The sequence below is a fragment of the Theropithecus gelada genome, chromosome 13 (genome assembly GCF_003255815.1).
Source record: "Theropithecus gelada isolate Dixy chromosome 13, Tgel_1.0, whole genome shotgun sequence".
In the NCBI taxonomy this organism is placed as follows: Eukaryota; Metazoa; Chordata; class Mammalia; order Primates; family Cercopithecidae; genus Theropithecus; species Theropithecus gelada.
The window spans coordinates 94,839,686-94,854,215 of NC_037681.1; positions in this window are offsets into that span (position 1 = coordinate 94,839,686).

The following is a 14,530-nucleotide window of genomic DNA, read 5'->3' on the forward strand; positions in this document are numbered from 1 at the left end:
TCTACAAAAAATACAAAAATTAGCCAGGTGTGCTGGCTATAGCCATGTGCCTATAGTCCTACCTACTCGGGAAGCTAAGGTGGAAGGATTGCTTGAGCCTGAGAGGTTGAGGATGCCATGAGCTGTACTCAATCCACCACACTCTAGCCAGGGTGATAGAGTAAGCCCTGTCTTAAAAAAAATAATAAAAATAAAAAAAAGCGAAGCAGTTAAGAGGTTATTGTATCTGTCTGAGTAGGAGATAGAGTTGACCTGGCTTAGATCAATGGAGAGACGTAGGTGGAATTGAGATTTATTTTAGAGAAAAAAATACACAAGTCTCAATGAAGAGCTGGATGTGGAGGCAAGGTTGATTCCTGTGTCTTTGGCACAAGCAACTGGTAGCTGGTTGTTCCCATTTACTGAGATGGAAAAGACTGGGAAGAAAGCAGCTTTAGGGGTACATCAGGAGTCTGTTTCGGATGCATTAACTCTGAAATGTTAGACTGTACAGGTATATACAGATTTGGAACTCGAAGAAGAGGCCTGGATAGATGGATATAAACTTGGAAGTTATCAGCATATAGATATTTACAGCCATGGAAGTGCGTAAAATATCTGAGGGGAGGGTAAAAAGAAAGAGGTGCCAAAATGGAGCCTTGAGGACTTCTGATATATATATATACACACACACACACACACACACACACACACACACACACATTTACAATATATATTATATATACATATATATATATTTTTTTTCCAAGACAGAGTCTTGCTCTGTCATCCGGGCTGGAGTGCAGTGGCGCGATCTTGGCTCACTGCAACCTCTGCCTCCTGGGTTCAAACAATTCTTGTGCCTCAGCCTCCCGAGTAGCTGGGATTATAGGTACATGCCACCACGCCCGGCTAATTTTTGTATTCTTAGTAGAGACGGGTTTCACCATGTTGGCCAGGCTGATGGTCTCGAACCTTTTCTTTTTCTTTTTTTTTTTTTGAGATAGAGTCTTGCTTTGTCACCCAGGCTGGAGTGCAGTGGCGCCATCTGGGCTCACTGCAACCTCAGCCTCCCAGGTTCAAGCAATTCTCCTGCCTCAGCCTCCTGAGTAGCCGGGATTACAGACGCACACCATCACACCCGGCTAATGTTTGTATTTTTAGTAAAGACAGGGTTTCACCATGTTGGTCAGGCTGGTCTCCAACTCCTGACCTCGTGATCTGCCCACTTTGGCCTCACAAACTGCTGGGATTACAGGCGTGAGCCATGACGCCTGGCCCAGACTTCTGACATTTAAAGACCACAAGGGAAGAAACAGACAAAGGAGGTTGAGAAGATGCAGTCAGAGAAACGGAAGGGAAACTAAGAGGGAGTATTACAAAAGCAAGAGAAGAGTGTTTAAGAATGATCTATTCAATGATCTTGAAAGTTCCTGTAAGAGGAGGACAGAAGGGGGAAGTTGATAAATGTGGTGATGTTGGGAAAGTCCTCTGACAGCATTCTCATCGTCACACTCCACTGCAGTGGTGCAGAAGTGAACACCCACAAAAGACACTGGTGTAGGGGGAGGGATTCAGGCAGGAATCAAGGGCACAGATGACGATCTGTATTACCAGGCATGGCCTGTAGTTCTCTGACTACAGAGTAGCTTTCTCTGAAGGTGCATTTTTTTTTTTTTTGTGATAGAGTCTCGCTCTGTCGCCCAGGCTGGAGTGCAGTGGTGTGATATTAGCTCATTGCAACCTCCCGAATTCAAGCGATTCTTCTGTCTCAGCCTCCCTAGCAGCTGGGATTACAGGCGTATGCCACCACACCCAGCTAATTTTTGCATTTTTAGTAGAGACAGAGTTTCATCATGTTGGTCAGTCTGGTCTCAAACTCTTGACCTCAGGTGATCCACTTGCCTTGGCCTCCCAAAGTCCTGGGATTACAGGCTTGAGCCACCGTGCCCGGCCTGAAGGTGCACTTTTGAGTGAGATGTGATGCCAAAATTTTGGCTCATATTGGTGACAAAAATTTGGCTAATATTGTTTTCTACCATGGGGAGACCCCAATCACCCTTTTATTTTTTTTCAGACGGAGTCTTGCTCTTGTCACCCAGGCTGGAGTGCAATGGCGTGATCTCAGCTTACTGCACCCTCTGCCTCCTGGATTCAAGCAACTCTCCCACCTCAGCCTCCTGAGTAGCTGGAATTATAGGCATGCACCACCATGCCTGGCTAATTTTTAGTAGAAATGGCGTTTCACCATGTTGGCCAGGCTGGTCTTGAACTCCTGACCTCAGGTGATCTGCCTACCTCGGCCTCCTAAAGTGCTGGGATTATAGGCATGAGCCATTGCGTCTGGCCCACTCTGCAGTTTTAAAATGCCTCTACTCTTTTTTTTTTCCTTGAGACGAAGTCTTGCTCTGTCACCCGGGCTAGAGTGCAATGGCGCAATCTTGGCTTACTGCAATTGCGGCCTCCCAGGTTCAAGCAATTCTCCCACCTCAGCCTCCCAAGTAGCTGAGACTACAGGTGTATGCCACCGTGCCCAGCTAATATTTGTATTTTTAGTGGAGACAGGGTTTCACCACATTGGCCAGGTTTGTCTTGAACTCCTGACCTCAGGTAATCCACCTGCCTTGGCCTCCCAAAGTGCTGGGATTACAGGCGAGAGCCACTGCGACCAGCCAAAATGCCTCTACTTTTATATTTTTGTTATTTTCCTTTGTTGTCTTAACTCTAACTCACTAGTTGTGTAACTAATGTAAGTTATTTAACCTCTTTGTGCCTCAATTTCCTCATCTGCAAAAAAGGAATAAGACTAGGGCTGATGTGAAGATTAAATAATGCATGTAAAATGCTCAGAACAGTAACTGGTATATGTTGGTTATTATTATGATTTTGTTAATGTTGTCCTTTTTCTCTGTTTTCCCTCATACTGGCTATTATTATTTGTCAGAAACTAAAGTTTGTGTTGTTAACTTCTTTCCTTTTCTCTTAAAGTTAAAAAATGATCATTTCTCTTGTATCTTAAAAAAGAAAGAAAATGGGCCGGGCGCGGTGGCTCAAGCCTGTAATCCCAGCACTCTGGGAGGCCGAGACGGGTGGATCACGAGGTCAGGAGATCGAGACCATCCTGGCTAACACGGTGAAACCCCGTCTCTACTAAGAAATACAAAAAACTAGCCGGGCGAGGTGGCGGGCGCCTGTAGTCCCAGCTACTCGGGAGGCTGAGGCGGAGAACGGCGTGAACCCAGGAGGCGGAGCTTGCAGTAAGCTGAGATCCGGCCACTGCACTCCAGCCTGGGCTACAGAGCGAGACTCCATCTCAAAAAAAAAAAAAAAAAAAAGAAAGAAAATGGATTTGAAAATTAGATTGACCATTTACTATCTATGTGAGGTTACTAACCTCTTTGTGCCTCAATCTCCTCTTCTGTAGAATGGGAATAGTAGTAGTATACTGCTTTATAGGGTTGCTGTGAGGATGAAGTGAGTTACTAAGCATAAAGCAGTTGGTACAGTGACTAGTACATAGTAAGGGCTACTTGTTAGTTATGCTGTTCTCTGCAGCGAATCATTTCTCCCAATATTGTTACTAACTTTAAAATGCTGAATGTGGATCGTTGATAGTGGCAGGAGGCAGACAAATGCCTAGGCAGACAGGGGCAGGTCCTTGGTGAAACCCAATCTTCAAACTAAAGACAGTTTTAAAGCCTGAAAATCAAGCTACGAGTCCCGGGTAAATCCATGGACTGGATTGAGAGACTCTCTTCCTGTTTGGTAAGGTTTCCTCTGATTGATTCCCACGCTTCACCTATTTTACATAGATATACCTTTTCCTAACTGGTTTTTTACACTGTCATGCCCACCTTTGAGTGGTGCCTTTGTTTTAACCTTTTTGCATACTCACAAACCAATCAGCACACACTCCCCATTCGGAGCCCATAAAAGCCCTGCAACCAGCTATACTGGGAGGGAGACCATTTGACTTTGGGTGGGGGATCACCCTCTCATCTCCTCTCCACTAAGGGCTGTTCTGTCACTCAATAAAATTCTTCTCCACCCTCCTCACCCTTCCACTGTCAGCGTAACCTCATTCTTCCTGGACGCAGGACAAGAACTCAGGAATTGCCAAATGTGGATATGAGCTACAACACAGGCGGGCTGGGGCATGCCCAGCACAGCTGTGGGATGAGCATGGATCCTGCAGCCAGCACAGGATCTGGGCCAATGTGCAAGCCAGGTATGGCCCAGCTGGCCAAGTGGACAGGTGACTCCTGTGGCAGGCCTGGGGCCAACTGAGGCCCAGGCAGGGATGACACTGGCCACGGAGGTCCCTGACTGGCAAAGTGACCAAGAAAAATCCTGCATCACTGTCATCTGAGCACTTTGAGAGGCTAAGGTGGGAGGATCACTTGAGCCCAAGAGGTCGAGGCTGCATTGTGCCATGTTGGCACCACTACATTCTAGCTTGGGCAACAGAGCAAGACCCTGTCTCAAAAAAAAAATTTTTAAAGTTCAGTTTAATAAAATCAGGACTAATAACTTTGTAGAACTACTTTTTTCATGATAAATTATAGGCTACAATTCACTTGTAATTAATTGTAAGGAGATAATAAGCAAAAGCACGATCAATTGGCATCTAAGTACTGAAGGAAGTTGGACAATAATCTCCAAAACAACTTTTGGTGCTACTGTCAGAATAATTTATTTTTAAGCACATTGGTAAACATCATCTCTGTTTCATAAAACAATCATACAAAATTTTTATTTTTATATATTTGTTTTGAGGCAGGGTCTCACTCTGTCACCCAGGCTGGAGTGCAGTGATGCGATCATGGCTCATTGCAGCCTCAACCTCCCGCACTCGAGCCATCTTCCCGCTTGGCCGAGTAGCTGGGATTATAGGCACACACTACCACGCCTGGCTAATTTTTGTATTTTTTGAAGGTCCCACTATGTTGCCCAGGCTGGTCATGAACTCTTAGACTTAAGGAATCCTCTTGCCTTGACCTCCCAAAGTGCTAGGTTTACAGGCATAAGCCACCACACCCAGCCCAACATTTTCATAGATGGTAAAATTTAATAAGAGTTGTTTGGTTTTTAAAAATTAACTAATAGGCCGGGCGCGGTGGCTCAAGCCTGTAATCCCAGCACTTTGGGAGGCCGAGGCGGGCGGATCACGAGGTCAGGAGATCGAGACCATCCTGGCTAACATGGTGAAACCCCGTCTCTACTAAAAATACAAAAAACTAGCCGGGCGAGGTGGCGGGCGCCTGTAGTCCCAGCTACTTGGGAGGCTGAGGCAGGAGAATGGCGTGAACCCGGGAGGCGGAGCTTGCAGTGAGCCGAGATCGCGCCACTGCACTCCAGCCTGGGTGACACAGCGCGAGACTCCGTCTCAAAAAAAAAAAAAAAAATTAACTAATAAATTAAATTTTTGAGACAGGGTCTCACTCTGTCACCCAGGCTGGAATGCAGTGGCATGATCTTGGCTCACTGCCACCTCCACCTCCCGAGCTCAGGTGATCTTCCCACCTCGGCCTCCTGAGTAGCTGGGACTACAGGTGCACACCACCACACTCAGCACATATTTCTATTTTTAGCAGAGACAGGTTTTTGTCATGTTGCCCAGGCTGGTCTCGAACTCCTAGGCTCAAGCGATCTGCTGGCCTCAGCCTCCCAAAGTGCTGGGATTACAGGCGTCAGCCATTGGGCCCAGCCAAGAGTTGTTTTTAGCAGGCAAAAAAGAAGAAAAAGGAGGAGGAAAACAAAGAAGACGGAAAAGAAGGAAAAGGAGGGGGAGGGAAGGGGAAGAAAGGGGAAAGGAGAAGGGGAGGGAGAGGAAAAGAAAAAGGTTTGTAAGAGTGTAACCTTCAGTGCGAATCACTTCCTTAAGTCTTCTGTGACCTTGTCAGAGGTTCCTTCTCCTGCATTCTGGCCAATGTGTTCTGCCAAATGCCTTGTCTTCAACCAGAACTAACAACAGTACTAGTCAGGTTTTGTGGATGAACATGGATTTTGCATGAAGACAGGCTTGTATTTAATCCTAGCACTGCCATTACTAGCGTGACCATGGGCAAATTACTTTAACTTTGTGAATCTGTCTCTTCTTTTTTAATATAGAGATATTGACCTCACAGGAATGTTAGCATTATGAGTAAATGTAGGGGAAGAATCTAGCACAGTGCCTGATGCATGATTAATAGTCCATACACGTAGTGCCCTTCTTCCTCACCCTTTGACTCCCTGTCCCCTTTTCTATCCTGTTAAATAAGTAAGATTTCCTTACTTTTCCTTGAAATTAGAAGAAAATCTATTTGCATCTACTTAGGTGCCACACTGACTCTTCCTAAATCCAGAGGTGCCCCTCAAACTGAAGGCATCCCTGGTTCAAGGCAACAAACAAGAGTTGAAGAGGCACCTAAGCCCAAATTCTCAGGTCAGAGTTCTCCAAACACGGGATCCTTAAGCAGCTGCCTTTCATGCCCTTTGGTTCATGAAGATATACAGAGGGGCCCTTTCACTGGCAGGAGAATTGCTTGAACCCAGGAGGCGGAGGTTGCAGTGAGCTGAGATCGCACCACTGCACTCCAGCCTGGGTGACAGAGCGAGACCTCAATCTCTGTCATAAAAAAAAAAAAAAAAGGCCGGGCACGGTGGCTCAGGCCTGTAATCCCAGCACTTTGGGGCTGAGGTGGGCAGATCACGAGGTCAGGAGTTCGAGACCAGCCTGACCAATATGGTGAAACCCCGTCTCTACTAAAAATATAAAAATTAGCTGGGTATGGTGGCGTGCGCCTGTAATCCCAGCTACTCAGGAGGCTGAGGCAGGAGAATCGCTTGAACCTGGGAGGTGGAGGTTGCCATGAGCTGAGATCGTGCTACTGCACTCTATCCTGAGTGACAGAGCAATACTCCATCTCAAAAAAAAAAAAAAGATGTTTAGTCATTAATGCGCTGTCTGCTTTCACGCTAAAGATTAATGAGATGGGCCGGGTGCGGTGGCTCAAGCCTGTAATCCCAGCACTTTGGGAGGCCGAGACGGGCGGATCACGAGGTCAGGAGATCGAGACCATCCTGGCTAACCCGGTGAAACCCTGTCTCTACTAAAAAATACAAAAAACTAGCCGGGCGAGGTGGCGGGCGCCTGTAGTCCCAGCTACTCAGGAGGCTGAGGCAGGAGAATGGCGTAAACCTGGGAGGCGGAGCTTGCAGTGAGCTAAGATCCGGCCACTGCACTCCAGCCTGGGCGACAGAGCGAGACTCTGTCTCAAAAAAAAAAAAAAAAAAAAAAAAAGATTAATGAGATGAATCATGAGATATAAATCGCTTTGGTTAAATAAGCCTACGTCCACTATTGTTGAAGATGGACAGGTGCACAAACAACATCAAGATGTTCTGAGTGTTGAAATAGGAGTATTCCTACATGCTACAATAGCCCAGAGGAAAATGCAATTCATTCTGTCTGTCTGTTTTGTGTTGGAGTAAAAGGTTTATTTTTCTGGTATGCAGTCCTGATTCCTGGTTATTTGTATATGAAGCATTCGGGTTCACTTAAAGTGGAGGTCTAGGGGCCAGGCTTTTTTTTTTTTTTTTTTTTTTTTTTGAGACGGAGTCTCGCTCTGTCGCTCGGGCTGGAGTGCAGTGGCCGGATCTCAGCTCACTGCAAGCTCCGCCTCCCGGGTTTACGCCATTCTCCTGCCTCAGCCTCCCAAGTAACTGGGACTACAGGCGCCCGCCATCTCGCCCGGCTAGTTTTTTGTATTTTTTAGTAGAGACGGGGTTTCACCGTGTTCGCCAGGATGGTCTCGATCTCCTGACCTCGTGATCCACCCGTCTCGGCCTCCCAAAGTGCTGGGATTACAGGCTTGAGCCACCGCGCCCGGCGGGGCCAGGCTTTTAAGTCAGGCAGGGTAGGGGTACAGGGAGCAGAGAAAGGAGTACAATCGAACACTATGCAGAAATGCAGAGTATGCTTAGAGTATAGAGGGCAGAGCAAAAAAAGAGGAGGCAGAAAGACTAGCTGGGGTGGGATATAGACAGGCTTAAGCACCTCCACCTCACAGAATTTGGACTAAAATTGGGGCATAAAATATTTTTGTTAAACAAAGGAGATTTTATTTTATTTTTATCATTATTTTGAAACCGGTTCTTGCTCTGTCACTCAGGGTGGAGTGCAGTGGCACAAGGTGCATCTGGGGCTCAAGCCATCCTCCTGCCTCAGCCTCCCTAGTAGCTGAGACTAATACAGGGAGTAGAAAGAAATTATTTAGGCAGATAGTGAGGGCAAATGAGTCCTCAGCAGAGCTTCCCTTCTAACAAAAAGCAGTCTAAGAAATTATTTTTCTCCTAACAAAAAGCAGCCTGAAAAATTTAGCTGCAAACTTAGGTAAGCAAGCTGGAACATTGCACAGGGGAATGCTGGCAGCTGTGCCAATAGAAAAGGGCTATCTTGGGGGCCAGGCATATCCATCATGGAAGCTTTATCTTCCATTTTGTTAGCACACGTATAGTAGCAAAGAAGTGGCAACACGGCACAGCTTAGGCTGAAAACCTGCCTGCATAATAAAAGAGTAGGGTGGGGGCTGCCAGAAAATTGTGCCCCATACAAATGGCACACCTGGTCCTAACCAGTTTTTTGTGCCCTATGTAGATCAGACACCACTTTCCAACCAGCTCATCTATAAAACCTTCTGCATTTCACCATAGATCGACACCCCATTTTTCTGGGACCCCTCTCTGTAGCAGAGAGCTATTCTCTTTCTTTTGCCTATTAAACTTCCCGTTCTTAACCTCACTCTTTGTGTGTCCACATCCTTGATCTCTGTGGCTGTGAGGCAATGAACCTGGGGTTTTACCCCAGACAATGAGGCTACTTCAATACAGGTGCATGCCACCACAGTCAGCTAATTTTTAAATATTTTTTAGAGACAGAATGTGAACCTAAAATATTTGAGATAGGTCTCAATCAATTTAGAAAGTTTGGTGTGCCAAGCTTAAGCAGGTACCCATGACACAGCCACATCAGAAGGTCCTGATTACATGTACCCAAGGTGGTCAGGGTACAGCTTACTTATATTCATTTTAGGGAGACATGAGACATCAATCAATATGTGTAATATGTACACTGATTCAGTCCCAAAAGATGGAACAATTCAAAGTGGGGAGTGGTGTGGGGAGGCTTTTAGGTCATAGGTAGATAAAATACAAAAGGCTGCATTCTTTTGAGTCCTTAATCAGCATTTCACTGAATACACAATTTAGTCTGGCTCAGTGAATCTGCATTTTTACATAAACAATAGGGGAGGCCAGGCACAGTGGCTCATGCCTGAAATCCCAGCACTTTAGAGGCTGAGGCGAGCCGATCACCTGAGGTCATGAGTTCAAGACCAGCCTGGCCAACATGGTGATACCTCATGTCTAGTAAAATGTAAAAATTAGTTGGGCATAATGGCGGGTACCTGTAATCCCAGCTACTTGGGAGGCTGAGGCATGACAATCACTTGAACCCAGGGGGCGGAGGTTGCAGTGAGCTGAGATCACGCCATTGCACTCCAGTCTGGGCAACAAGAGCGAAACTCTCTCTCAAAAAAACAAAAACAAACAAAACAAAACGAAACAAAAACAATAGGGCAGAGGAAACAATCAGATATGCATTTGTCTGAGGTAAGCAGAGAGATGACTTTCTGTCCTGCATGTGTGAAGATCATCTATCAATTTACATTGCCAGGGTGAAATTCAACAGGACTGTTTTCGGGTAAAGATCTTGAGACCCACAAGGAATTTCCCTGTGGGCAAATTGTGAGGAGGATATGCAGCTTTTAAAAATCTTTGTAGCTATCTTATTGGGGAATAAATTGGAAGGCAGGTTTGCCTGACATAGTTCCCAGCTTGACTTTCCCCTCGCTTAGTGATTTTAGGGTCTGAGATTCATTTTCCTTTCACAGGGTATCACTATGTTGCCCAGGCTGGTCTCAAACTCCTGGGCTGAAGTGATCCTCCCACTTTGGCCTCCCAAAGTGCTGGCATTACAGATGTGAGCCATCGTGCCCAGCCTATTTCATTATTATTATTGTTATTATTATTATTATTATTTTATTTATTTTTATTTTTGAGACAGAATCTCGTTCTGTCTCCAGGCTGGAGTGCAGTGGTGCTATCTCGGCTCACTGCAACCTTTGCCTCCCACCTTCAAACCATTCTCCTGCCTCAGCCTCCCGAGTAGCTGGGACTACAGGCTTGTACCACCATGCCCAGCTAATTTTTGTATTTTTAGTAGAGACAGGGTTTCACCATGTTGGCCAGGATGGTCTCGATCTCTTGACCTCGTGATCCGCCCCCCTCGGCCTCCCAAAGTGCTGGGATTACAGGCGTGAGCCACCACGCCTGGCCGAGACAGAATCTCTGTCACCCACAATGGAGTGCAGTAATCCAATAATAGCTCACTGCAGCCTCAACCTCCCAGGGTCAAGTGATCCTTCCATCTCAGCCTCCCGAATAGCTGGGACCACAGGTGTGCACCACAATGCCTGGCTAAGTTTTTTATTTTTTTGTAGAGATGGGGTCTCACTATGTTGCCCAGGCTGGTCTTGAACTCCTGGGCTCAAGCAATTCTCCCACTTCAGCCTCTCAAAGTACTGGGATTACAGGCATGAGCCACCCTACTTAGTCTAAATAAATGATATTTTAAGAGAGTGGGAGCATAGAAGCAGGTCCTTTTGTGAAGCATATTAAAAATATCTAATAATGTTCACACATTGGTTTTGTAACTGCCCAGTGGGGTCATCTTGCCTGCTGCCTAGATACAGCCCATTTATCAAGACACAGGAGAAGTACAATACAGAGAGCGTTTAATACACAGAGAGCTGGCTAAACAGAAGACGGGAATTTTTTTTTTTTTTGAGACAGAGTCTTGCTGTGTCGCCCAGGCTGAAGTGCAGTGGCTCACTGCGACCTCCCACCTCCCGGGTTCAAGCAATTCTCCTGTCTCAGCCTCCCGAGTAGTTGGGATGCCACAGTGCCTGGCTAATTTTTTTTGTTTTTGTATTTTTAGTAGAGATGGGGTTTCACCATGTTGGCTAGGCTGGTATCGAACTCCTGACCTCGTGATCCACCCACCTTGGGCTCCCAAAGTGCTAGGATTACAGGTGTGAGCCACTGCACCTGCCTGGAGTTTTATTATTACTCAAATCAGCCTCCCAGAAAGTTTGGGTCTTTCAAGGATAGTTCGGCCCATGCCCAGGAATGACCAAGGGCAGTTTGGAAGTTAAAAGCCAAGATGAAGTTGGTTAGATCAGATCATTAATAAAGTGATCTAACTAACCGTTAGATTGCTGTTGACAATGTTTGCAAAGGCGGTTTCAATTCATTCCTGAAAGTTCACATTTTGGGAAAAGAAAATTTCCAAAATTTTGCAGAGGATGGAGGGTTAGGTTCCTTAAAAGATGGACATGTGTATTTCCTTTCCCTCTTCAATCACTGTTGCTAGGTTCAAGTAACTCTAAGGTGCCTCCTCCCCACAGTGTGCTGGGGACAGGATCTGCAAATTATCACACCCAGTCTTATCACCAGTCATATGACCTGTAGGCCATTCTCTGACCTCTAAACTTTCCATATCCATTGTTTCATGGGCTCTCAGGATCACATTCTTTTTCTTAGTCTCTTATTCATTGTATGTCTGCCTCACTCCGTGCCCCATAAGGGCATAAATATTACTGATCTTTTTAGCCTGACCAACATGGGGAAACCCCATCTTTACTAAAAACACAAAAATTAGCCAGGTATAGTGGTACACGCCTGTAATCCCAGCTACTTGGTAGGCTGAGGCACGAGAATCACTTGAACCCAGAAGGCTGAGGTTGCAGTGAGCCAAGATCGCGCCATTGCATTCCAGGCCTGGGTGACACAGCGAGACTCCATCTCAAAAAAAAAAAAAAAGAAAGAAAGAAGGAAAGAAAAAGAAAGAAAGAGACAGAAAGAAAGAAAGAAAGAGAAAGAAAGAAAGAGAGAAAGAAAGAAATTACTGGTCTTTAAAAATATGTTGACATTATTTCAGACATACAGAAAGGTTACAGGAAAAGTTCAAAGAATACTTGCATACTCTTCTCCAGTTGTTAATATTTTACATTTGCCACTTGTTTTATTTATTTTATTTTATGTATATACATTGTTATGGACTGAATTGTATGTTCTCCAAAATTCAGCGTTGACACTCTGACTTTGGAATGTGACTGTATTTGGAAATACGGCCTTTAAAACAATGACTAGGTTAAAATGGGGCTGTTAGGGTGGGCGCTAAATTAATCTTACTGGTTTCTTTATAAGAGGAGATTAAGACATTCAGGGAGGCCAGGCATGGTGGCTGATGCCTATAATCCCAGCACTTTGGGAGGCCAAGATGGGTGAATTCCTTGAGTCCAAGAGTTCAAGGCCAACCTGGGCAACATGGCGAAGCCCAGTCTCTACTAAAAATAGAAAAAAGGAGGCTGATGTGGTGGCGCGTGACTACAGTACCAGCTACTGGGGAGGCTGAGGTGGGAGGATCACCTGAGTACAGGAGGTTGAGGCTGCAGTGAGCTGAAGGCGCACCATTGCACTCCAGCCTGGGAAACGAGAGTGAGACTATATCTCAAAACAACAACAAAAGGTAAAATAATAAAAGATATTCAGAGAGAGATGTCAGGGTTGCATGTGCACACAGAAAAGGCCGTAACACAGCAAGCATGCAGCCCTCTGCAAGACAAAGACTGCAAGCCTCAAGAGAAACTAATCCTGCCAACACCTTGACCTTTGCTTCTAGCCTCCAGAACTGTTAGAAAATACATTCCTTTTTTTTTTTTTTTTTAGATCAAGTCTCACTGTTGCCCAGGTTAAAGTGAAGTGGTGCGATCTCGGCTCACTGCTACGTCCACCTCCTGGATTCTAGTAATTCTCCTGCCTCAGTCTCTCAAGATGCTGTGATTACAGGCATGTACCACCACGCCTGGCTAATTTTTGTGTTTTTAGTAGAGACAGGGTTTCATCATGTTGGCCAGGCTGGTCTCGGAATCCTGATCTCAGGTGATCCGCCTGCCTCAGCCTCCCAAAGTGCTGGGATTGCAGGTGTGAGCCAATGCACTCAGCCCATTTCTGTTGTTTAAACGACTCAGTCTGTGTTATTTTGTTATGGCAGCCCTAGCCAACTCATATATACAAAACATTATTTTTTTTCTGAACTATTCAAAAGTAAGTTGCAGACATGGTCATTTAGTTCTAGAAGCAAGTGCAATATATTCTCTTACATTACCTCATGCGATTAGCTAACACTGATACAATGCTATTAGCTAGTTGCAGACTTTATTCATATTTTGCCAATTGTCCTATGATGTCATCTATAGCAAAAGAGAAAAAAAAAAGAAGAAAGAAAGAAAAAAAGAAAGACAAAAAGTTTTGGGTCCAGAATCCAGTCCAGAATCAAACAGCATTTAGCTATCATGTCTAGGTTCCTTTAATGGAGAACAGTTTCTCATTCTTTGTCTTTCATGGCCTTGGAGCTGTCAAGAGTACAAGCAATTTATCTTGTAGAATATCTCTCACTTTGGGCTTGTCTGATATTTCCTTGTGAATAGATTAAGATCTCCTAGTGTGTTCCAAAGCTTTAGAACTGTTTTGGTTTTTTTTTTTTTTTCCTGGACAGTTTTTTTTTTTTTGAGACGGAGTCTCGCTCTGTCGCCCAGGCTGGAGTGCAGTGGCCGGATCTCAGCTCACTGCAAGCTCCGCCTCCCGGGTTCACGCCATTCTCCTGCCTCAGCCTCCAGAGTAGCTGGGACTACAGGCGCCTGCCACCTCGCCCGGCTAGTTTTTTGTATTTTTTTAGTAGAGACGGGGTTTCACCAGGTTAGCCAGGATGGTCTCGATCTCCTGACCTTGTGATCCGCCCGTCTCGGCCTCCCAAAGTGCTGGGATTACAGGCTTGAGCCACCGCGCCCGGCCCCTGGACAGTTTTAACATTCTGGGTCTGTGATCTTTCTCCTCAATGTGAAATGAGGAATCTGTAACTGTTTTTAGGAGACTCATTGGTTTAGGAAAATCACTTTATTAAATTTACAGGCTTGTTAAGAGCTACGAAGTGATGTGTCTCCTCAATGGATCCTATCAGAAGGCACATATGTGTGTTCCATTACTGGGTAGTGCTAACTTTTATCACGTGGTTGAGGCAGTAACTGTCAGGTTTCTTCACTGTAAATTTACCATGTTCCTTTCCTTCCTGGAGGCTAGAAGAAAAGGTCAAGGTGTTGACAGGATTGGTTTCTCCTATTCTTTTTTTTTTTTTTTTTGAGACAGAGTCTCTCTCTGTCCCTGGGGCTGAAGTGCAGTGGCGCAATCTCGGCTTACTGCAACCTCTGCCTCCCGGATTCAAGCGATTCTCGTGCCTCAGTCTCCCAGTAGCTGGGATTACAGCGTCCGCCACAATGCTCAGCTAATTTTTTTGTGTTTTTAGTAGAGACGGGGTTTCAACACCCTGTCCAGGCTGGTCTCGAACTCCTGACCTCAGGTGATCCGTGCGCCTTGGCCTGCCAAAGTG